Genomic DNA, 20,125 nt, shown 5'->3' with positions numbered 1-20,125 from the left:
TTTATCCATGTTGCGATCGGGTGAAAATGTCTGGTCTCGCTAGTGCAGTAGGTAGTGTGTCAGTCTTAGTTTGAACTTCAAATGGGGTACTTTTCTTTCCTATTTTCATGGCTTTTTTCTTCCACCAGACTTGAAGGCCACAGCTCTTTTACAATGAATGCCAAAACATTATCAATCAAAAATGAAGGAAAGCCAAATTGACGGAGAGGACAATGGTGCTTCTGACTTCCTTGACAACTTGGAGTGATAAGGGAGAGATGGTAATTATTCAAAACCTAAAGCCAAAATAGTTTCTTGTGCAAAATGAAGAAAAGGCACATTCAGATTTTTGGCCACAAAAGCACTTTCATCCAGAAACATTAAACTGACCCACTGGACCATCGAATGCAGGTCCAAGTCTAAATGGAGGCTCATTCCCATACAGGGAGTCGAACCCGGGCCACCTGGGTGAGAACCAGGAATCCTAACCACTAGACCATATGGGAGCAGATAAGGTTTTGTGTATGTAATATATAAAAAAAAAATGAATAAAGTAAAAAGTCATTACTTGCTTTAATTTATCCATGTTGCGATCGGGTGAAAATGTCTGGTCTCGCTAGTGCAGTAGGTAGTGTGTCAGTCTTAGTTTGAACTTCAAATGGGGTACTTTTCTTTCCTATTTTCATGGCTTTTTTCTTCCACCAGACTTGAAGGCCACAGCTCTTTTACAATGAATGCCAAAACATTATCAATCAAAAATGAAGGAAAGCCAAATTGACGGAGAGGACAATGGTGCTTCTGACTTCCTTGACAACTTGGAGTGATAAGGGAGAGATGGTAATTATTCAAAACCTAAAGCCAAAATAGTTTCTTGTGCAAAATGAAGAAAAGGCACATTCAGATTTTTGGCCACAAAAGCACTTTCATCCAGAAACATTAAACTGACCCACTGGACCATCGAATGCAGGTCCAAGTCTAAATGGAGGCTCATTCCCATACAGGGAGTCGAACCCGGGCCACCTGGGTGAGAACCAGGAATCCTAACCACTAGACCATATGGGAGCAGATAAGGTTTTGTGTATGTAATATATAAAAAAAAAATGAATAAAGTAAAAAGTCATTACTTGCTTTGATTTATCCATGTTGCGATCGGGTGAAAATGTCTGGTCTCGCTAGTGCAGTAGGTAGTGTGTCAGTCTTAGTTTGAACTTCAAATGGGGTACTTTTCTTTCCTATTTTCATGGCTTTTTTCTTCCACCAGACTTGAAGGCCACAGCTCTTTTACATTGAATGCCAAAACATTATCAATCAAAAATGAAGGAAAGCCAAATTGACGGAGAGGACAATGGTGCTTCTGACTTCCTTGACAACTTGGAGTGATAAGGGAGAGATGGTAATTATTCAAAACTTAAAGCCAAAATAGTATCTTGTGCAAAATGAAGAAAAGGCACATTCAGATTTTTGGCCACAAAAGCACTTTCATCCAGAAACATTAAACTGACCCACTCGACCATCGAATGCAAGTTCAAGTCTAAATGGAGGCTCATTCCCATACCGGGAGTCGAACCCAGGCCACCTGGGTGAGAACCAGGAATCCTAACCACTAGACCATATGGGAGCAGATAAGGTTTTGTGTATGTAATATATAAAAAAAAAATGAATAAAGTAAAAAGTCATTACTTGCTTTAATTTATCCATGTTGCGATCGGGTGAAAATGTCTGGTCTCGCTAGTGCAGTAGGTAGTGTGTCAGTCTTAGTTTGAACTTCAAATGGGGTACTTTTCTTTCCTATTTTCATGGCTTTTTTCTTCCACCAGACTTGAAGGCCACAGCTCTTTTACAATGAATGCCAAAACATTATCAATCAAAAATGAAGGAAAGCCAAATTGACGGAGAGGACAATGGTGCTTCTGACTTCCTTGACAACTTGGAGTGATAAGGGAGAGATGGTAATTATTCAAAACCTAAAGCCAAAATAGTTTCTTGTGCAAAATGAAGAAAAGGCACATTCAGATTTTTGGCCACAAAAGCACTTTCATCCAGAAACATTAAACTGACCCACTGGACCATCGAATGCAGGTCCAAGTCTAAATGGAGGCTCATTCCCATACAGGGAGTCGAACCCGGGCCACCTGGGTGAGAACCAGGAATCCTAACCACTAGACCATATGGGAGCAGATAAGGTTTTGTGTATGTAATATATAAAAAAAAAATTAATAAAGTAAAAAGTCATTACTTGCTTTAATTTATCCATGTTGCGATCGGGTGAAAATGTCTGGTCTCGCTAGTGCAGTAGGTAGTGTGTCAGTCTTAGTTTGAACTTCAAATGGGGTACTTTTCTTTCCTATTTTCATGGCTTTTTTCTTCCACCAGACTTGAAGGCCACAGCTCTTTTACAATGAATGCCAAAACATTATCAATCAAAAATGAAGGAAAGCCAAATTGACGGAGAGGACAATGGTGCTTCTGACTTCCTTGACAACTTGGAGTGATAAGGGAGAGATGGTAATTATTCAAAACCTAAAGCCAAAATAGTTTCTTGTGCAAAATGAAGAAAAGGCACATTCAGATTTTTGGCCACAAAAGCACTTTCATCCAGAAACATTAAACTGACCCACTGGACCAAGTCTAAATGGAGGCTCATTCCCATACAGGGAGTCGAACCCGGGCCACCTGGGTGAGAACCAGGAATCCTAACCACTAGACCATATGGGAGCAGATAAGGTTTGGTGTATGTAATATATAAAAAAAAAATGAATAAAGTAAAAAGTCATTACTTGCTTTGATTTATCCATGTTGCGATCGGGTGAAAATGTCTGGTCTCGCTAGTGCAGTAGGTAGTGTGTCAGTCTTAGTTTGAACTTCAAATGGGGTACTTTTCTTTCCTATTTTCATGGCTTTTTTCTTCCACCAGACTTGAAGGCCACAGCTCTTTTACATTGAATGCCAAAACATTATCAATCAAAAATGAAGGAAAGCCAAATTGACGGAGAGGACAATGGTGCTTCTGACTTCCTTGACAACTTGGAGTGATAAGGGAGAGATGGTAATTATTCAAAACTTAAAGCCAAAATAGTATCTTGTGCAAAATGAAGAAAAGGCACATTCAGATTTTTGGCCACAAAAGCACTTTCATCCAGAAACATTAAACTGACCCACTGGACCATCGAATGCAGGTCCAAGTCTAAATGGAGGCTCATTCCCATACCAGGAGTCGAACCCGGGCCACCTGGGTGAGAACCAGGAATCCTAACCGCTAGACCATATGGGAGCAGATAAGGTTTTGTGTATGTAATATAAAAAAAAAAAATAATAAAGTAAAAAGTCATTACTTGCTTTAATTTATCCATGTTGCGATGGGGTGAAAATGTCTGGTCTCGCTAGTGCAGTAGGTAGTGTGTCAGTCTTAGTTTGAACTTCAAATGGGGTACTTTTCTTTCCAATTTTATGGCTTTTCTCTTCCACCAGACTTGAAGGCCACAGCTCTTTTACATTGAATGCCAAAACATTATCAATCAAAAATGAAGAAAAGCCAAATTGACGGAGAGGACAATGGTGCTTCTGACTTCCTTGACAACTTGGAGTGATAAGGGAGAGATGGTAATTATTCAAAACCTAAAGCCAAAATAGTATCTTGTGCAAAATGAAGAAAAGGCACATTCAGATTTTTGGCCACAAAAGCACTTTCATCCAGAAACATTAAACTGACCCACTCGACCATCGAATGCAAGTTCAAGTCTAAATGGAGGCTCATTCCCATACCGGGAGTCGAACCCGGGCCACCTGGGTGAGAACCAGGAATCCTAACCGCTAGACCATATGGGAGCAGATAAAGTTTAGCGTAAGTAATATAAAAATAAATAAAAGAACAAAATAAAAAGTCATTACTTGCTTTAATTTATCCATGTTGCGATGGGGTGAAAATGTCTGGTCTCGCTAGTGCAGTAGGTAGTGTGTCAGTCTTAGTTTGAACTTCAAATGGGGTACTTTTCTTTCCTATTTTCATGGCTTTTTTCTTCCACCAGACTTGAAGGCCACAGCTCTTTTACATTGAATGCCAAAACATTATCAATCAAAAATGAAGGAAAGCCAAATTGACGGAGAGGACAATGGTGCTTCTGACTTCCTTGACAACTTGGAGTGATAAGGGAGAGATGGTAATTATTCAAAACCTAAAGCCAAAATAGTATCTTGTGCAAAATGAAGAAAAGGCACATTCAGATTTTTGGCCACAAAAGCACTTACATCCAGAAACATTAAACTGACCCACTGGACCATCGAATGCAGGTCCAAGTCTAAATGGAGGCTCATTCCCATACCGGGAGTCGAACCCGGTCCACCTGGGTGAGAACCAGGAATCCTAACCGCTAGACCATATGGGAGCAGATAAGGTTTCGTGTATGTAATATAAAAAAAAAAATGAATAAAGTAAAAAGTCATTACTTGCTTTAATTTATCCATGTTGCGATGGGGTGAAAATGTCTGGTCTCGCTAGTGCAGTAGGTAGTGTGTCAGTCTTAGTTTGAACTTCAAATGGGGTACTTTTCTTTCCTATTTTCATGGCTTTTTTCTTCCACCAGACTTGAAGGCCACAGCTCTTTTACATTGAATGCCAAAACATTATCAATCAAAAATGAAGGAAAGCCAAATTGACGGAGAGGACAATGGTGCTTCTGACTTCCTTGACAACTTGGAGTGATAAGGGAGAGATGGTAATTATTCAAAACCTAAAGCCAAAATAGTATCTTGTGCAAAATGAAGAAAAGGCACATTCAGATTTTTGGCCACAAAAGCACTTTCATCCAGAAACATTAAACTGACCCACTGGACCATCGAATGCAGGTCCAAGTCTAAATGGAGGCTCATTCAAATACCAGGAGTCGAACCCGGGCCACCTGGGTGAGAACCAGGAATCCTAACCGCTAGACCATATGGGAGCAGATAAGGCTTTGTGTATGTAATATAAAAAAAAAAAATAATAAAGTAAAAAGTCATTACTTGCTTTAATTTATCCATGTTGCGATGGGGTGAAAATGTCTGGTCTCGCTAGTGCAGTAGGTAGTGTGTCAGTCTTAGTTTGAACTTCAAATGGGGTACTTTTCTTTCCTATTTTCATGGCTTTTTTCTTCCACCAGACTTGAAGGCCACAGCTCTTTTACATTGAATGCCAAAACATTATCAATCAAAAATGAAGGAAAGCCAAATTGACGGAGAGGACAATGGTGCTTCTGACTTCCTTGACAACTTGGAGTGATAAGGGAGAGATGGTAATTATTCAAAACCTAAAGCCAAAATAGTTTCTTGTGCAAAATGAAGAAAAGGCACATTCAGATTTTTGGCCACAAAAGCACTTTCATCCAGAAACATTAAACTGACCCACTGGACCATCGAATGCAGGTCCAAGTCTAAATGGAGGCTCATTCCCATACAGGGAGTCGAACCCGGGCCACCTGGGTGAGAACCAGGAATCCTAACCACTAGACCATATGGGAGCAGATAAGGTTTTGTGTATGTAATATATAAAAAAAAAATGAATAAAGTAAAAAGTCATTACTTGCTTTGATTTATCCATGTTGCGATCGGGTGAAAATGTCTGGTCTCGCTAGTGCAGTAGGTAGTGTGTCAGTCTTAGTTTGAACTTCAAATGGGGTACTTTTCTTTCCTATTTTCATGGCTTTTTTCTTCCACCAGACTTGAAGGCCACAGCTCTTTTACATTGAATGCCAAAACATTATCAATCAAAAATGAAGGAAAGCCAAATTGACGGAGAGGACAATGGTGCTTCTGACTTCCTTGACAACTTGGAGTGATAAGGGAGAGATGGTAATTATTCAAAACCTAAAGCCAAAATAGTATCTTGTGCAAAATGAAGAAAAGGCACATTCAGATTTTTGGCCACAAAAGCACTTTCATCCAGAAACATTAAACTGACCCACTGGACCATCGAATGCAGGTCCAAGTCTAAATGGAGGCTCATTCCCATACCAGGAGTCGAACCCGGGCCACCTGGGTGAGAACCAGGAATCCTAACCGCTAGACCATATGGGAGCAGATAAGGTTTTGTGTATGTAATATAAAAAAAAAAAATAATAAAGTAAAAAGTCATTACTTGCTTTAATTTATCCATGTTGCGATGGGGTGAAAATGTCTGGTCTCGCTAGTGCAGTAGGTAGTGTGTCAGTCTTAGTTTGAACTTCAAATGGGGTACTTTTCTTTCCAATTTTATGGCTTTTCTCTTCCACCAGACTTGAAGGCCACAGCTCTTTTACATTGAATGCCAAAACATTATCAATCAAAAATGAAGAAAAGCCAAATTGACGGAGAGGACAATGGTGCTTCTGACTTCCTTGACAACTTGGAGTGATAAGGGAGAGATGGTAATTATTCAAAACCTAAAGCCAAAATAGTATCTTGTGCAAAATGAAGAAAAGGCACATTCAGATTTTTGGCCACAAAAGCACTTTCATCCAGAAACATTAAACTGACCCACTCGACCATCGAATGCAAGTTCAAGTCTAAATGGAGGCTCATTCCCATACCGGGAGTCGAACCCGGGCCACCTGGGTGAGAACCAGGAATCCTAACCGCTAGACCATATGGGAGCAGATAAAGTTTAGCGTAAGTAATATAAAAATAAATAAAAGAACAAAATAAAAAGTCATTACTTGCTTTAATTTATCCATGTTGCGATGGGGTGAAAATGTCTGGTCTCGCTAGTGCAGTAGGTAGTGTGTCAGTCTTAGTTTGAACTTCAAATGGGGTACTTTTCTTTCCTATTTTCATGGCTTTTTTCTTCCACCAGACTTGAAGGCCACAGCTCTTTTACATTGAATGCCAAAACATTATCAATCAAAAATGAAGGAAAGCCAAATTGACGGAGAGGACAATGGTGCTTCTGACTTCCTTGACAACTTGGAGTGATAAGGGAGAGATGGTAATTATTCAAAACCTAAAGCCAAAATAGTATCTTGTGCAAAATGAAGAAAAGGCACATTCAGATTTTTGGCCACAAAAGCACTTACATCCAGAAATATTAAACTGACCCACTGGACCATCGAATGCAGGTCCAAGTCTAAATGGAGGCTCATTCCCATACCGGGAGTCGAACCCGGTCCACCTGGGTGAGAACCAGGAATCCTAACCGCTAGACCATATGGGAGCAGATAAGGTTTCGTGTATGTAATATAAAAAAAAAAATGAATAAAGTAAAAAGTCATTACTTGCTTTAATTTATCCATGTTGCGATGGGGTGAAAATGTCTGGTCTCGCTAGTGCAGTAGGTAGTGTGTCAGTCTTAGTTTGAACTTCAAATGGGGTACTTTTCTTTCCTATTTTCATGGCTTTTTTCTTCCACCAGACTTGAAGGCCACAGCTCTTTTACATTGAATGCCAAAACATTATCAATCAAAAATGAAGGAAAGCCAAATTGACGGAGAGGACAATGGTGCTTCTGACTTCCTTGACAACTTGGAGTGATAAGGGAGAGATGGTAATTATTCAAAACCTAAAGCCAAAATAGTATCTTGTGCAAAATGAAGAAAAGGCACATTCAGATTTTTGGCCACAAAAGCACTTTCATCCAGAAACATTAAACTGACCCACTGGACCATCGAATGCAGGTCCAAGTCTAAATGGAGGCTCATTCCCATACCGGGAGTCGAACCCGGGCCACCTGGGTGAGAACCAGGAATCCTAACCGCTAGACCATATGGGAGCAGATAAGGCTTTGTGTATGTAATATAAAAAAAAAAAATAATAAAGTAAAAAGTCATTACTTGCTTTAATTTATCCATGTTGCGATGGGGTGAAAATGTCTGGTCTCGCTAGTGCAGTAGGTAGTGTGTCAGTCTTAGTTTGAACTTCAAATGGGGTACTTTTCTTTCCTATTTTCATGGCTTTTTTCTTCCACCAGACTTGAAGGCCACAGCTCTTTTACATTGAATGCCAAAACATTATCAATCAAAAATGAAGGAAAGCCAAATTGACGGAGAGGACAATGGTGCTTCTGACTTCCTTGACAACTTGGAGTGATAAGGGAGAGATGGTAATTATTCAAAACCTAAAGCCAAAATAGTTTCTTGTGCAAAATGAAGAAAAGGCACATTCAGATTTTTGGCCACAAAAGCACTTTCATCCAGAAACATTAAACTGACCCACTGGACCATCGAATGCAGGTCCAAGTCTAAATGGAGGCTCATTCCCATACAGGGAGTCGAACCCAGGCCACCTGGGTGAGAACCAGGAATCCTAACCACTAGACCATATGGGAGCAGATAAGGTTTTGTGTATGTAATATATAAAAAAAAAATGAATAAAGTAAAAAGTCATTACTTGCTTTGATTTATCCATGTTGCGATCGGGTGAAAATGTCTGGTCTCGCTAGTGCAGTAGGTAGTGTGTCAGTCTTAGTTTGAACTTCAAATGGGGTACTTTTCTTTCCTATTTTCATGGCTTTTTTCTTCCACCAGACTTGAAGGCCACAGCTCTTTTACATTGAATGCCAAAACATTATCAATCAAAAATGAAGGAAAGCCAAATTGACGGAGAGGACAATGGTGCTTCTGACTTCCTTGACAACTTGGAGTGATAAGGGAGAGATGGTAATTATTCAAAACCTAAAGCCAAAATAGTATCTTGTGCAAAATGAAGAAAAGGCACATTCAGATTTTTGGCCACAAAAGCACTTTCATCCAGAAACATTAAACTGACCCAATCGACCATCGAATGCAAGTTCAAGTCTAAATGGAGGCTCATTCCCATACCGGGAGTCGAACCCGGGCCACCTGGGTGAGAACCAGGATTCCTAACCGCTAGACCATATGGGAGCAGATAAAGTTTAGCGTAAGTAATATAAAAATAAATAAAAGAACAAAATAAAAAGTCATTACTTGCTTTAATTTATCCATGTTGCGATGGGGTGAAAATGTCTGGTCTCGCTAGTGCAGTAGGTAGTGTGTCAGTCTTAGTTTGAACTTCAAATGGGGTACTTTTCTTTCCTATTTTCATGGCTTTTTTCTTCCACCAGACTTGAAGGCCACAGCTCTTTTACATTGAATGCCAAAACATTATCAATCAAAAATGAAGGAAAGCCAAATTGACGGAGAGGACAATGGTGCTTCTGACTTCCTTGACAACTTGGAGTGATAAGGGAGAGATGGTAATTATTCAAAACCTAAAGCCAAAATAGTATTTTGTGCAAAATGAAGAAAAGGCACATTCAGATTTTTGGCCACAAAAGCACTTTCATCCAGAAACATTAAACTGACCCACTCGACCATCGAATGCAGGTCCAAGTCTAAATGGAGGCTCATTCCCATACCGGGAGTCGAACCCGGGCCACCTGGGTGAGAAGAAGGAATCCTAACCGCTAGACCATATGGGAGCAGATAAGGTTTCGTGTATGTAATATAAAAAAAAAAATGAATAAAGTAAAAAGTCATTACTTGCTTTAATTTATCCATGTTGCGATGGGGTGAAAATGTCTGGTCTCGCTAGTGCAGTAGGTAGTGTGTCAGTCTTAGTTTGAACTTCAAATGGGGTACTTTTCTTTCCTATTTTCATGGCTTTTTTCTTCCACCAGACTTGAAGGCCACAGCTCTTTTACATTGAATGCCAAAACATTATCAATCAAAAATGAAGGAAAGCCAAATTGACGGAGAGGACAATGGTGCTTCTGACTTCCTTGACAACTTGGAGTGATAAGGGAGAGATGGTAATTATTCAAAACCTAAAGCCAAAATAGTATCTTGTGCAAAATGAAGAAAAGGCACATTCAGATTTTTGGCCACAAAAGCACTTTCATCCAGAAACATTAAACTGACCCAATCGACCATCGAATGCAAGTTCAAGTCTAAATGGAGGCTCATTCCCATACCGGGAGTCGAACCCGGGCCACCTGGGTGAGAACCAGGATTCCTAACCGCTAGACCATATGGGAGCAGATAAAGTTTAGCGTAAGTAATATAAAAATAAATAAAAGAACAAAATAAAAAGTCATTACTTGCTTTAATTTATCCATGTTGCGATGGGGTGAAAATGTCTGGTCTCGCTAGTGCAGTAGGTAGTGTGTCAGTCTTAGTTTGAACTTCAAATGGGGTACTTTTCTTTCCTATTTTCATGGCTTTTTTCTTCCACCAGACTTGAAGGCCACAGCTCTTTTACATTGAATGCCAAAACATTATCAATCAAAAATGAAGGAAAGCCAAATTGACGGAGAGGACAATGGTGCTTCTGACTTCCTTGACAACTTGGAGTGATAAGGGAGAGATGGTAATTATTCAAAACCTAAAGCCAAAATAGTATTTTGTGCAAAATGAAGAAAAGGCACATTCAGATTTTTGGCCACAAAAGCACTTTCATCCAGAAACATTAAACTGACCCACTCGACCATCGAATGCAGGTCCAAGTCTAAATGGAGGCTCATTCCCATACCGGGAGTCGAACCCGGGCCACCTGGGTGAGAAGAAGGAATCCTAACCGCTAGACCATATGGGAGCAGATAAGGTTTCGTGTATGTAATATAAAAAAAAAAATGAATAAAGTAAAAAGTCATTACTTGCTTTAATTTATCCATGTTGCGATGGGGTGAAAATGTCTGGTCTCGCTAGTGCAGTAGGTAGTGTGTCAGTCTTAGTTTGAACTTCAAATGGGGTACTTTTCTTTCCTATTTTCATGGCTTTTTTCTTCCACCAGACTTGAAGGCCACAGCTCTTTTACATTGAATGCCAAAACATTATCAATCAAAAATGAAGGAAAGCCAAATTGACGGAGAGGACAATGGTGCTTCTGACTTCCTTGACAACTTGGAGTGATAAGGGAGAGATGGTAATTATTCAAAACCTAAAGCCAAAATAGTATCTTGTGCAAAATGAAGAAAAGGCACATTCAGATTTTTGGCCACAAAAGCACTTTCATCCAGAAACATTAAACTGACCCACTCGACCATCGAATGCAAGTTCAAGTCTAAATGGAGGCTCATTCCCATACCGGGAGTCGAACCCGGGCCACCTGGGTGAGAACCAGGATTCCTAACCGCTAGACCATATGGGAGCAGATAAAGTTTAGCGTAAGTAATATAAAAATAAATAAAAGAACAAAATAAAAAGTCATTACTTGCTTTAATTTATCCATGTTGCGATGGGGTGAAAATGTCTGGTCTCGCTAGTGCAGTAGGTAGTGTGTCAGTCTTAGTTTGAACTTCAAATGGGGTACTTTTCTTTCCTATTTTCATGGCTTTTTTCTTCCACCAGACTTGAAGGCCACAGCTCTTTTACATTGAATGCCAAAACATTATCAATCAAAAATGAAGGAAAGCCAAATTGACGGAGAGGACAATGGTGCTTCTGACTTCCTTGACAACTTGGAGTGATAAGGGAGAGATGGTAATTATTCAAAACCTAAAGCCAAAATAGTATTTTGTGCAAAATGAAGAAAAGGCACATTCAGATTTTTGGCCACAAAAGCACTTTCATCCAGAAACATTAAACTGACCCACTCGACCATCGAATGCAGGTCCAAGTCTAAATGGAGGCTCATTCCCATACCGGGAGTCGAACCCGGGCCACCTGGGTGAGAAGAAGGAATCCTAACCGCTAGACCATATGGGAGCAGATAAGGTTTCGTGTATGTAATATAAAAAAAAAAATGAATAAAGTAAAAAGTCATTACTTGCTTTAATTTATCCATGTTGCGATGGGGTGAAAATGTCTGGTCTCGCTAGTGCAGTAGGTAGTGTGTCAGTCTTAGTTTGAACTTCAAATGGGGTACTTTTCTTTCCTATTTTCATGGCTTTTTTCTTCCACCAGACTTGAAGGCCACAGCTCTTTTACATTGAATGCCAAAACATTATCAATCAAAAATGAAGGAAAGCCAAATTGACGGAGAGGACAATGGTGCTTCTGACTTCCTTGACAACTTGGAGTGATAAGGGAGAGATGGTAATTATTCAAAACCTAAAGCCAAAATAGTATCTTGTGCAAAATGAAGAAAAGGCACATTCAGATTTTTGGCCACAAAAGCACTTTCATCCAGAAACATTAAACTGACCCACTCGACCATCGAATGCAAGTTCAAGTCTAAATGGAGGCTCATTCCCATACCAGGAGTCGAACCCGGGCCACCTGGGTGAGAACCAGGAATCCTAACCGCTAGACCATATGGGAGCAGATAAGGTTTTGTGTATGTAATATAAAAAAAAAAATGAATAAAATAAAAAGTCATTACTTGCTTTCATTTATCCATGTTGCGATGGGGTGAAAATGTCTGGTCTCGCTAGTGCAGTAGGTAGTGTGTCAGTCTTAGTTTGAACTTCAAATGGGGTACTTTTCTTTCCTATTTTCATGGCTTTTTTCTTCCACCAGACTTGAAGGCCACAGCTCTTTTACATTGAATGGCAAAACATTATCAATCAAAAATGAAGGAAAGCCAAATTGACGGAGAGGACAATGGTGCGTCTGACTTCCTTGACAACTTGGAGTGATAAGGGAGAGATGGTAATTATTCAAAACCTAAAGCCAAAATAGTATCTTGTGCAAAATGAAGAAAAGGCACATTCAGATTTTTGGCCACAAAAGCACTTTCATCCAGAAACATTAAACTGACCCACTCGACCATCGAATGCAGGTTCAAGTCTAAATGGAGGCTCATTCACATACCGGGAGTCAAACCCGGGCCACCTGGGTGAGAACCAGGAATCCTAACCGCTAGACCATATGGGAGCAGATAAGGTTTTGTGTATGTAATATAAAAAAAAAAATGAATAAAATAAAAAGTCATTACTTGCTTTCATTTATCCATGTTGCGATGGGGTGAAAATGTCTGGTCTCGCTAGTGCAGTAGGTAGTGTGTCAGTCTTAGTTTGAACTTCAAATGGGGTACTTTTCTTTCCTATTTTCATGGCTTTTCTCTTCCACCAGACTTGAAGGCCACAGCTCTTTTACATTGAATGCCAAAACATTATCAATCAAAAATGAAGGAAAGCCAAATTGACGGAGAGGACAATGGTGCTTCTGACTTCCTTGACAACTTGGAGTGATAAGGGAGAGATGGTAATTATTCAAAACTTAAAGCCAAAATAGTATCTTGTGCAAAATGAAGAAAAGGCACATTCAGATTTTTGGCCACAAAAGCACTTTCATCCAGAAACATTAAACTGACCCACTGGACCATCGAATGCAGGTCCAAGTCTAAATGGAGGCTCATTCCCATACCGGGAGTCGAACCCGGGCCACCTGGGTGAGAACCAGGAATCCTAACCGCTAGACCATATGGGAGCAGATAAGGTTTTGTGTATGTAATATAAAAAAAAAAATGAATAAAATAAAAAGTCATTACTTGCTTTCATTTATCCATGTTGCGATGGGGTGAAAATGTCTGGTCTCGCTAGTGCAGTAGGTAGTGTGTCAGTCTTAGTTTGAACTTCAAATGGGGTACTTTTCTTTCCTATTTTCATGGCTTTTTTCTTCCACCAGACTTGAAGGCCACAGCTCTTTTACATTGAATGGCAAAACATTATCAATCAAAAATGAAGGAAAGCCAAATTGACGGAGAGGACAATGGTGCGTCTGACTTCCTTGACAACTTGGAGTGATAAGGGAGAGATGGTAATTATTCAAAACCTAAAGCCAAAATAGTATCTTGTGCAAAATGAAGAAAAGGCACATTCAGATTTTTGGCCACAAAAGCACTTTCATCCAGAAACATTAAACTGACCCACTCGACCATCGAATGCAGGTTCAAGTCTAAATGGAGGCTCATTCACATACCGGGAGTCAAACCCGGGCCACCTGGGTGAGAACCAGGAATCCTAACCGCTAGACCATATGGGAGCAGATAAGGCTTTGTGTATGTAATATAAAAAAAAAAATAATAAAGTAAAAAGTCATTACTTGCTTTAATTTATCCATGTTGCGATGGGGTGAAAATGTCTGGTCTCGCTAGTGCAGTAGGTAGTGTGTCAGTCTTAGTTTGAACTTCAAATGGGGTACTTTTCTTTCCTATTTTCATGGCTTTTTTCTTCCACCAGACTTGAAGGCCACAGCTCTTTTACATTGAATGCCAAAACATTATCAATCAAAAATGAAGGAAAGCCAAATTGACGGAGAGGACAATGGTGCTTCTGACTTCCTTGACAACTTGGAGTGATAAGGGAGAGATGGTAATTATTCAAAACCTAAAGCCAAAATAGTATCTTGTGCAAAATGAAGAAAAGGCACATTCAGATTTTTGGCCACAAAAGCACTTTCATCCAGAAACATTAAACTGACCCACTCGACCATCGAATGCAGGTTCAAGTCTAAATGGAGGCTCATTCCCATACCGGGAGTCGAACCCGGGCCACCTGGGTGAGAACCAGGAATCCTAACCGCTAGACCATATGGGAGCGGATAAGGCTTTGTGTATGTAATATAAAAAAAAATAATAATAAAGTAAAAAGTCATTACTTGCTTTAATTTATCCATGTTGCGATGGGGTGAAAATGTCTGGTCTCGCTAGTGCAGTAGGTAGTGTGTCAGTCTTAGTTTGAACTTCAAATGGGGTACTTTTCTTTCCTATTTTCATGGCTTTTTTCTTCCACCAGACTTGAAGGCCACAGCTCTTTTACATTGAATGCCAAAACATTATCAATCAAAAATGAAGGAAAGCCAAATTGACGGAGAGGACAATGGTGCTTCTGACTTCCTTGACAACTTGGAGTGATAAGGGAGAGATGGTAATTATTCAAAACCTAAAGCCAAAATAGTATCTTGTGCAAAATGAAGAAAAGGCACATTCAGATTTTTGGCCACAAAAGCACTTTCATCCCGAAACATTAAACTGACCCACTCGACCATCAAATGCAAGTTCAAGTCTAAATGGAGGCTCATTCCCATACCGGGAGTCAAACCCGGGCCACCTGGGTGAGAACCAGGAATCCTAACCGCTAGACCATTTGGGAGCAGATAAGGTTTAGCGTAAGTAATATAAAAATAAATAAATGAACAAAATAAAAAGTCATTACTTGCTTTAATTTATCCATGTTGCGATGGGGTGAAAATGTCTGGTCTCGCTAGTGCAGTAGGTAGTGTGTCAGTCTTAGTTTGAACTTCAAATGGGGTACTTTTCTTTCCTATTTTCATGGCTTTTTTCTTCCACCAGACTTGAAGGCCACAGCTCTTTTACATTGAATGCCAAAACATTATCAATCAAAAATGAAGGAAAGCCAAATTGACGGAGAGGACAATGGTGCTTCTGACTTCCTTGACAACTTGGAGTGATAAGGGAGAGATGGTAATTATTCAAAACCTAAAGCCAAAATAGTATCTTGTGCAAAATGAAGAAAAGGCACATTCAGATTTTTGGCCACAAAAGCACTTTCATCCAGAAACATTAAACTGACCCACTGGACCATTGAATGCAGGTCCAAGTCTAAATGGAGGCTCATTCCCATACCGGGAGTCGAACCCGGGCCACCTGGGTGAGAACCAGGAATCCTAACCGCTAGACCATATGGGAGCAGATAAGGTTTTGTGTATGTAATATAAAAAAAAAAATTAATAAAGTAAAAAGTCATTACTTGCTTTAATTTATCCATGTTGCGATGGGGTGAAAATGTTCGGTCTCGCTAGTGCAGTAGGTAGTGTGTCAGTCTTAGTTTGAACTTCAAATGGGGTACTTTTCTTTCCTATTTTCATGGCTTTTCTCTTCCACCAGACTTGAAGGCCACAGCTCTTTTACATTGAATGCCAAAACATTATCAATCAAAAATGAAGAAAAGCCAAATTGACGGAGAGGACAATGGTGCTTCTGACGTCCTTGACAACTTGGAGTGATAAGGGAGAGATGGTAATTATTCAAAACCTAAAGCCAAAATAGTATCTTGTGCAAAATGAAGAAAAGGCACATTCAGATTTTTGGCCACAAAAGCACTTTCATCCAGAAACATTAAACTGACCCACTCGACCATCGAATGCAGGTCCAAGTCTAAATGGTGGCTCATTCCCATACCGGGAGTCGAACCCGGGCCACCTGGGTGAGAACCAGGAATGCTAACCGCTAGACCATATGGGAGCGGATAAGGCTTTGTGTATGTAATATAAAAAAAAATAATAATAAAGTAAAAAGTCATTACTTGCTTTAATTTATCCATGTTGCGATGGGGTGAAAATGTCTGGTCTCGCTAGTGCAGTAGGTAGTGTGTCAGTCTTAGTTTGAACTTCAAATGGGGTACTTTTCTTTCCTATTTTCATGGCTTTTTTCTTCCACCAGACTTGAAGGCCACAGCTCTTTTACATTGAATGCCAAAACATTATCAATCAAAAATGAAGGAAAGCCAAATTGACGGAGAGGACAATGGTGCTTCTGACTTCCTTGACAACTTGGAGTGATAAGGGAGAGATGGTAATTATTCAAAACCTAAAGCCAAAATAGTATCTTGTGCAAAATGAAGAAAAGGCACATTCAGATTTTTGGCCACAAAAGCACTTTCATCCCGAAACATTAAACTGACCCACTCGACCATCGAATGCAAGTTCAAGTCTAAATGGAGGCTCATTCCCATACCGGGAGTCGAACCCAGGCCACCTGGGTGAGAACCAGGAATCCTAACCGCTAGACCATTTGGGAGCAGATAAGGTTTAGCGTAAGTAATATAAAAATAAATAAATGAACAAAATAAAAAGTCATTACTTGCTTTAATTTATCCATGTTGCGATGGGGTGAAAATGTCTGGTCTCGCTAGTGCAGTAGGTAGTGTGTCAGTCTTAGTTTGAACTTCAAATGGGGTACTTTTCTTTCCTATTTTCATGGCTTTTTTCTTCCACCAGACTTGAAGGCCACAGCTCTTTTACATTGAATGCCAAAACATTATCAATCAAAAATGAAGGAAAGCCAAATTGACGGAGAGGACAATGGTGCTTCTGACTTCCTTGACAACTTGGAGTGATAAGGGAGAGATGGTAATTATTCAAAACCTAAAGCCAAAATAGTATCTTGTGCAAAATGAAGAAAAGGCACATTCAGATTTTTGGCCACAAAAGCACTTTCATCCAGAAACATTAAACTGACCCACTCGACCATCGAATGCAGGTTCAAGTCTAAATGGAGGCTCATTCCCATACCGGGAGTCGAACCCGGGCCACCTGGGTGAGAACCAGGAATCCTAACCGCTAGACCATATGGGAGCGGATAAGGCTTTGTGTATGTAATATAAAAAAAAATAATAATAAAGTAAAAAGTCATTACTTGCTTTAATTTATCCATGTTGCGATGGGGTGAAAATGTCTGGTCTCGCTAGTGCAGTAGGTAGTGTGTCAGTCTTAGTTTGAACTTCAAATGGGGTACTTTTCTTTCCTATTTTCATGGCTTTTTTCTTCCACCAGACTTGAAGGCCACAGCTCTTTTACATTGAATGCCAAAACATTATCAATCAAAAATGAAGGAAAGCCAAATTGACGGAGAGGACAATGGTGCTTCTGACTTCCTTGACAACTTGGAGTGATAAGGGAGAGATGGTAATTATTCAAAACCTAAAGCCAAAATAGTATCTTGTGCAAAATGAAGAAAAGGCACATTCAGATTTTTGGCCACAAAAGCACTTTCATCCCGAAACATTAAACTGACCCACTCGACCATCAAATGCAAGTTCAAGTCTAAATGGAGGCTCATTCCCATACCGGGAGTCGAACCCGGGCCACCTGGGTGAGAACCAGGAATCCTAACCGCTAGACCATTTGGGAGCAGATAAGGTTTAGCGTAAGTAATATAAAAATAAATAAATGAACAAAATAAAAAGTCATTACTTGCTTTAATTTATCCATGTTGCGATGGGGTGAAAATGTCTGGTCTCGCTAGTGCAGTAGGTAGTGTGTCAGTCTTAGTTTGAACTTCAAATGGGGTACTTTTCTTTCCTATTTTCATGGCTTTTTTCTTCCACCAGACTTGAAGGCCACAGCTCTTTTACATTGAATGCCAAAACATTATCAATCAAAAATGAAGGAAAGCCAAATTGACGGAGAGGACAATGGTGCTTCTGACTTCCTTGACAACTTGGAGTGATAAGGGAGAGATGGTAATTATTCAAAACCTAAAGCCAAAATAGTATCTTGTGCAAAATGAAGAAAAGGCACATTCAGATTTTTGGCCACAAAAGCACTTTCATCCAGAAACATTAAACTGACCCACTGGACCATTGAATGCAGGTCCAAGTCTAAATGGAGGCTCATTCCCATACCGGGAGTCGAACCCGGGCCACCTGGGTGAGAACCAGGAATCCTAACCGCTAGACCATATGGGAGCAGATAAGGTTTTGTGTATGTAATATAAAAAAAAAAATTAATAAAGTAAAAAGTCATTACTTGCTTTAATTTATCCATGTTGCGATGGGGTGAAAATGTTCGGTCTCGCTAGTGCAGTAGGTAGTGTGTCAGTCTTAGTTTGAACTTCAAATGGGGTACTTTTCTTTCCTATTTTCATGGCTTTTCTCTTCCACCAGACTTGAAGGCCACAGCTCTTTTACATTGAATGCCAAAACATTATCAATCAAAAATGAAGAAAAGCCAAATTGACGGAGAGGACAATGGTGCTTCTGACGTCCTTGACAACTTGGAGTGATAAGGGAGAGATGGTAATTATTCAAAACCTAAAGCCAAAATAGTATCTTGTGCAAAATGAAGAAAAGGCACATTCAGATTTTTGGCCACAAAAGCACTTTCATCCAGAAACATTAAACTGACCCACTCGACCATCGAATGCAGGTCCAAGTCTAAATGGTGGCTCATTCCCATACCGGGAGTCGAACCCGGGCCACCTGGGTGAGAACCAGGAATGCTAACCGCTAGACCATATGGGAGCGGATAAGGCTTTGTGTATGTAATATAAAAAAAAATAATAATAAAGTAAAAAGTCATTACTTGCTTTAATTTATCCATGTTGCGATGGGGTGAAAATGTCTGGTCTCGCTAGTGCAGTAGGTAGTGTGTCAGTCTTAGTTTGAACTTCAAATGGGGTACTTTTCTTTCCTATTTTCATGGCTTTTTTCTTCCACCAGACTTGAAGGCCACAGCTCTTTTACATTGAATGCCAAAACATTATCAATCAAAAATGAAGGAAAGCCAAATTGACGGAGAGGACAATGGTGCTTCTGACTTCCTTGACAACTTGGAGTGATAAGGGAGAGATGGTAATTATTCAAAACCTAAAGCCAAAATAGTATCTTGTGCAAAATGAAGAAAAGGCACATTCAGATTTTTGGCCACAAAAGCACTTTCATCCCGAAACATTAAACTGACCCACTCGACCATCGAATGCAAGTTCAAGTCTAAATGGAGGCTCATTCCCATACCGGGAGTCGAACCCGGGCCACCTGGGTGAGAACCAGGAATCCTAACCGCTAGACCATTTGGGAGCAGATAAGGTTTAGCGTAAGTAATATAAAAATAAATAAATGAACAAAATAAAAAGTCATTACTTGCTTTAATTTATCCATGTTGCGATGGGGTGAAAATGTCTGGTCTCGCTAGTGCAGTAGGTAGTGTGTCAGTCTTAGTTTGAACTTCAAATGGGGTACTTTTCTTTCCTATTTTCATGGCTTTTTTCTTCCACCAGACTTGAAGGCCACAGCTCTTTTACATTGAATGCCAAAACATTATCAATCAAAAATGAAGGAAAGCCAAATTGACGGAGAGGACAATGGTGCTTCTGACTTCCTTGACAACTTGGAGTGATAAGGGAGAGATGGTAATTATTCAAAACCTAAAGCCAAAATAGTATCTTGTGCAAAATGAAGAAAAGGCACATTCAGATTTTTGGCCACAAAAGCACTTTCATCCAGAAACATTAAACTGACCCACTGGACCATTGAATGCAGGTCCAAGTCTAAATGGAGGCTCATTCCCATACCGGGAGTCGAACCCGGGCCACCTGGGTGAGAACCAGGAATCCTAACCGCTAGACCATATGGGAGCAGATAAGGTTTTGTGTATGTAATATAAAAAAAAAAATTAATAAAGTAAAAAGTCATTACTTGCTTTAATTTATCCATGTTGCGATGGGGTGAAAATGTTCGGTCTCGCTAGTGCAGTAGGTAGTGTGTCAGTCTTAGTTTGAACTTCAAATGGGGTACTTTTCTTTCCTATTTTCATGGCTTTTCTCTTCCACCAGACTTGAAGGC

The 20,125-nt window shown here is 39.9% G+C and overlaps 32 non-coding genes across 32 annotated transcripts; all 32 read right to left on the bottom strand.

The window, feature by feature from the left end:
• Window positions 1-413: 413 nt before the first annotated feature.
• On the bottom strand, window positions 414-485 carry TRNAE-CUC (transfer RNA glutamic acid (anticodon CUC)). The gene has a single exon. It is a non-coding gene; the product is annotated as a tRNA-Glu (tRNA).
• A 484-nt stretch (window positions 486-969) lies between these two features.
• On the bottom strand, window positions 970-1,041 carry TRNAE-CUC (transfer RNA glutamic acid (anticodon CUC)). Its single transcript has one exon. It is a non-coding gene; the product is annotated as a tRNA-Glu (tRNA).
• A 484-nt stretch (window positions 1,042-1,525) lies between these two features.
• Window positions 1,526-1,597, bottom strand: TRNAE-CUC (transfer RNA glutamic acid (anticodon CUC)). The gene has a single exon. It is a non-coding gene; the product is annotated as a tRNA-Glu (tRNA).
• A 484-nt stretch (window positions 1,598-2,081) lies between these two features.
• TRNAE-CUC (transfer RNA glutamic acid (anticodon CUC)) lies at window positions 2,082-2,153 on the bottom strand. Its single transcript has one exon. It is a non-coding gene; the product is annotated as a tRNA-Glu (tRNA).
• Window positions 2,154-2,622: 469 nt separating this feature from the next.
• On the bottom strand, window positions 2,623-2,694 carry TRNAE-CUC (transfer RNA glutamic acid (anticodon CUC)). Its single transcript has one exon. It is a non-coding gene; the product is annotated as a tRNA-Glu (tRNA).
• Window positions 2,695-3,178: 484 nt separating this feature from the next.
• TRNAE-CUC (transfer RNA glutamic acid (anticodon CUC)) lies at window positions 3,179-3,250 on the bottom strand. The gene has a single exon. It is a non-coding gene; the product is annotated as a tRNA-Glu (tRNA).
• A 482-nt stretch (window positions 3,251-3,732) lies between these two features.
• Window positions 3,733-3,804, bottom strand: TRNAE-CUC (transfer RNA glutamic acid (anticodon CUC)). The gene has a single exon. It is a non-coding gene; the product is annotated as a tRNA-Glu (tRNA).
• Window positions 3,805-4,289: 485 nt separating this feature from the next.
• Window positions 4,290-4,361, bottom strand: TRNAE-CUC (transfer RNA glutamic acid (anticodon CUC)). Its single transcript has one exon. It is a non-coding gene; the product is annotated as a tRNA-Glu (tRNA).
• A 1,038-nt stretch (window positions 4,362-5,399) lies between these two features.
• Window positions 5,400-5,471, bottom strand: TRNAE-CUC (transfer RNA glutamic acid (anticodon CUC)). Its single transcript has one exon. It is a non-coding gene; the product is annotated as a tRNA-Glu (tRNA).
• Window positions 5,472-5,955: 484 nt separating this feature from the next.
• On the bottom strand, window positions 5,956-6,027 carry TRNAE-CUC (transfer RNA glutamic acid (anticodon CUC)). Its single transcript has one exon. It is a non-coding gene; the product is annotated as a tRNA-Glu (tRNA).
• Window positions 6,028-6,509: 482 nt separating this feature from the next.
• TRNAE-CUC (transfer RNA glutamic acid (anticodon CUC)) lies at window positions 6,510-6,581 on the bottom strand. Its single transcript has one exon. It is a non-coding gene; the product is annotated as a tRNA-Glu (tRNA).
• Window positions 6,582-7,066: 485 nt separating this feature from the next.
• Window positions 7,067-7,138, bottom strand: TRNAE-CUC (transfer RNA glutamic acid (anticodon CUC)). The gene has a single exon. It is a non-coding gene; the product is annotated as a tRNA-Glu (tRNA).
• Window positions 7,139-7,621: 483 nt separating this feature from the next.
• On the bottom strand, window positions 7,622-7,693 carry TRNAE-CUC (transfer RNA glutamic acid (anticodon CUC)). The gene has a single exon. It is a non-coding gene; the product is annotated as a tRNA-Glu (tRNA).
• Window positions 7,694-8,176: 483 nt separating this feature from the next.
• On the bottom strand, window positions 8,177-8,248 carry TRNAE-CUC (transfer RNA glutamic acid (anticodon CUC)). Its single transcript has one exon. It is a non-coding gene; the product is annotated as a tRNA-Glu (tRNA).
• Window positions 8,249-8,732: 484 nt separating this feature from the next.
• TRNAE-CUC (transfer RNA glutamic acid (anticodon CUC)) lies at window positions 8,733-8,804 on the bottom strand. Its single transcript has one exon. It is a non-coding gene; the product is annotated as a tRNA-Glu (tRNA).
• A 1,040-nt stretch (window positions 8,805-9,844) lies between these two features.
• TRNAE-CUC (transfer RNA glutamic acid (anticodon CUC)) lies at window positions 9,845-9,916 on the bottom strand. Its single transcript has one exon. It is a non-coding gene; the product is annotated as a tRNA-Glu (tRNA).
• Window positions 9,917-10,956: 1,040 nt separating this feature from the next.
• On the bottom strand, window positions 10,957-11,028 carry TRNAE-CUC (transfer RNA glutamic acid (anticodon CUC)). The gene has a single exon. It is a non-coding gene; the product is annotated as a tRNA-Glu (tRNA).
• Window positions 11,029-12,068: 1,040 nt separating this feature from the next.
• On the bottom strand, window positions 12,069-12,140 carry TRNAE-CUC (transfer RNA glutamic acid (anticodon CUC)). The gene has a single exon. It is a non-coding gene; the product is annotated as a tRNA-Glu (tRNA).
• A 483-nt stretch (window positions 12,141-12,623) lies between these two features.
• TRNAE-CUC (transfer RNA glutamic acid (anticodon CUC)) lies at window positions 12,624-12,695 on the bottom strand. The gene has a single exon. It is a non-coding gene; the product is annotated as a tRNA-Glu (tRNA).
• Window positions 12,696-13,178: 483 nt separating this feature from the next.
• TRNAE-CUC (transfer RNA glutamic acid (anticodon CUC)) lies at window positions 13,179-13,250 on the bottom strand. The gene has a single exon. It is a non-coding gene; the product is annotated as a tRNA-Glu (tRNA).
• A 483-nt stretch (window positions 13,251-13,733) lies between these two features.
• Window positions 13,734-13,805, bottom strand: TRNAE-CUC (transfer RNA glutamic acid (anticodon CUC)). Its single transcript has one exon. It is a non-coding gene; the product is annotated as a tRNA-Glu (tRNA).
• Window positions 13,806-14,287: 482 nt separating this feature from the next.
• TRNAE-CUC (transfer RNA glutamic acid (anticodon CUC)) lies at window positions 14,288-14,359 on the bottom strand. The gene has a single exon. It is a non-coding gene; the product is annotated as a tRNA-Glu (tRNA).
• A 483-nt stretch (window positions 14,360-14,842) lies between these two features.
• Window positions 14,843-14,914, bottom strand: TRNAE-CUC (transfer RNA glutamic acid (anticodon CUC)). Its single transcript has one exon. It is a non-coding gene; the product is annotated as a tRNA-Glu (tRNA).
• Window positions 14,915-15,399: 485 nt separating this feature from the next.
• On the bottom strand, window positions 15,400-15,471 carry TRNAE-CUC (transfer RNA glutamic acid (anticodon CUC)). The gene has a single exon. It is a non-coding gene; the product is annotated as a tRNA-Glu (tRNA).
• A 483-nt stretch (window positions 15,472-15,954) lies between these two features.
• TRNAE-CUC (transfer RNA glutamic acid (anticodon CUC)) lies at window positions 15,955-16,026 on the bottom strand. The gene has a single exon. It is a non-coding gene; the product is annotated as a tRNA-Glu (tRNA).
• Window positions 16,027-16,509: 483 nt separating this feature from the next.
• Window positions 16,510-16,581, bottom strand: TRNAE-CUC (transfer RNA glutamic acid (anticodon CUC)). The gene has a single exon. It is a non-coding gene; the product is annotated as a tRNA-Glu (tRNA).
• A 485-nt stretch (window positions 16,582-17,066) lies between these two features.
• On the bottom strand, window positions 17,067-17,138 carry TRNAE-CUC (transfer RNA glutamic acid (anticodon CUC)). The gene has a single exon. It is a non-coding gene; the product is annotated as a tRNA-Glu (tRNA).
• Window positions 17,139-17,621: 483 nt separating this feature from the next.
• On the bottom strand, window positions 17,622-17,693 carry TRNAE-CUC (transfer RNA glutamic acid (anticodon CUC)). The gene has a single exon. It is a non-coding gene; the product is annotated as a tRNA-Glu (tRNA).
• Window positions 17,694-18,178: 485 nt separating this feature from the next.
• Window positions 18,179-18,250, bottom strand: TRNAE-CUC (transfer RNA glutamic acid (anticodon CUC)). The gene has a single exon. It is a non-coding gene; the product is annotated as a tRNA-Glu (tRNA).
• Window positions 18,251-18,733: 483 nt separating this feature from the next.
• On the bottom strand, window positions 18,734-18,805 carry TRNAE-CUC (transfer RNA glutamic acid (anticodon CUC)). The gene has a single exon. It is a non-coding gene; the product is annotated as a tRNA-Glu (tRNA).
• Window positions 18,806-19,288: 483 nt separating this feature from the next.
• Window positions 19,289-19,360, bottom strand: TRNAE-CUC (transfer RNA glutamic acid (anticodon CUC)). The gene has a single exon. It is a non-coding gene; the product is annotated as a tRNA-Glu (tRNA).
• Window positions 19,361-19,845: 485 nt separating this feature from the next.
• Window positions 19,846-19,917, bottom strand: TRNAE-CUC (transfer RNA glutamic acid (anticodon CUC)). The gene has a single exon. It is a non-coding gene; the product is annotated as a tRNA-Glu (tRNA).
• Between the last annotated feature and the right edge of the window lie 208 nt (window positions 19,918-20,125).

Source organism: Rhinoderma darwinii, chromosome 3, assembly GCF_050947455.1.
Source record: "Rhinoderma darwinii isolate aRhiDar2 chromosome 3, aRhiDar2.hap1, whole genome shotgun sequence".
NCBI lineage: Eukaryota > Metazoa > Chordata > Amphibia > Anura > Rhinodermatidae > Rhinoderma > Rhinoderma darwinii.
The sequence above is the reverse complement of the archived record's forward strand: the minus strand, read 5'-3'. Positions and strand labels throughout refer to the sequence as shown.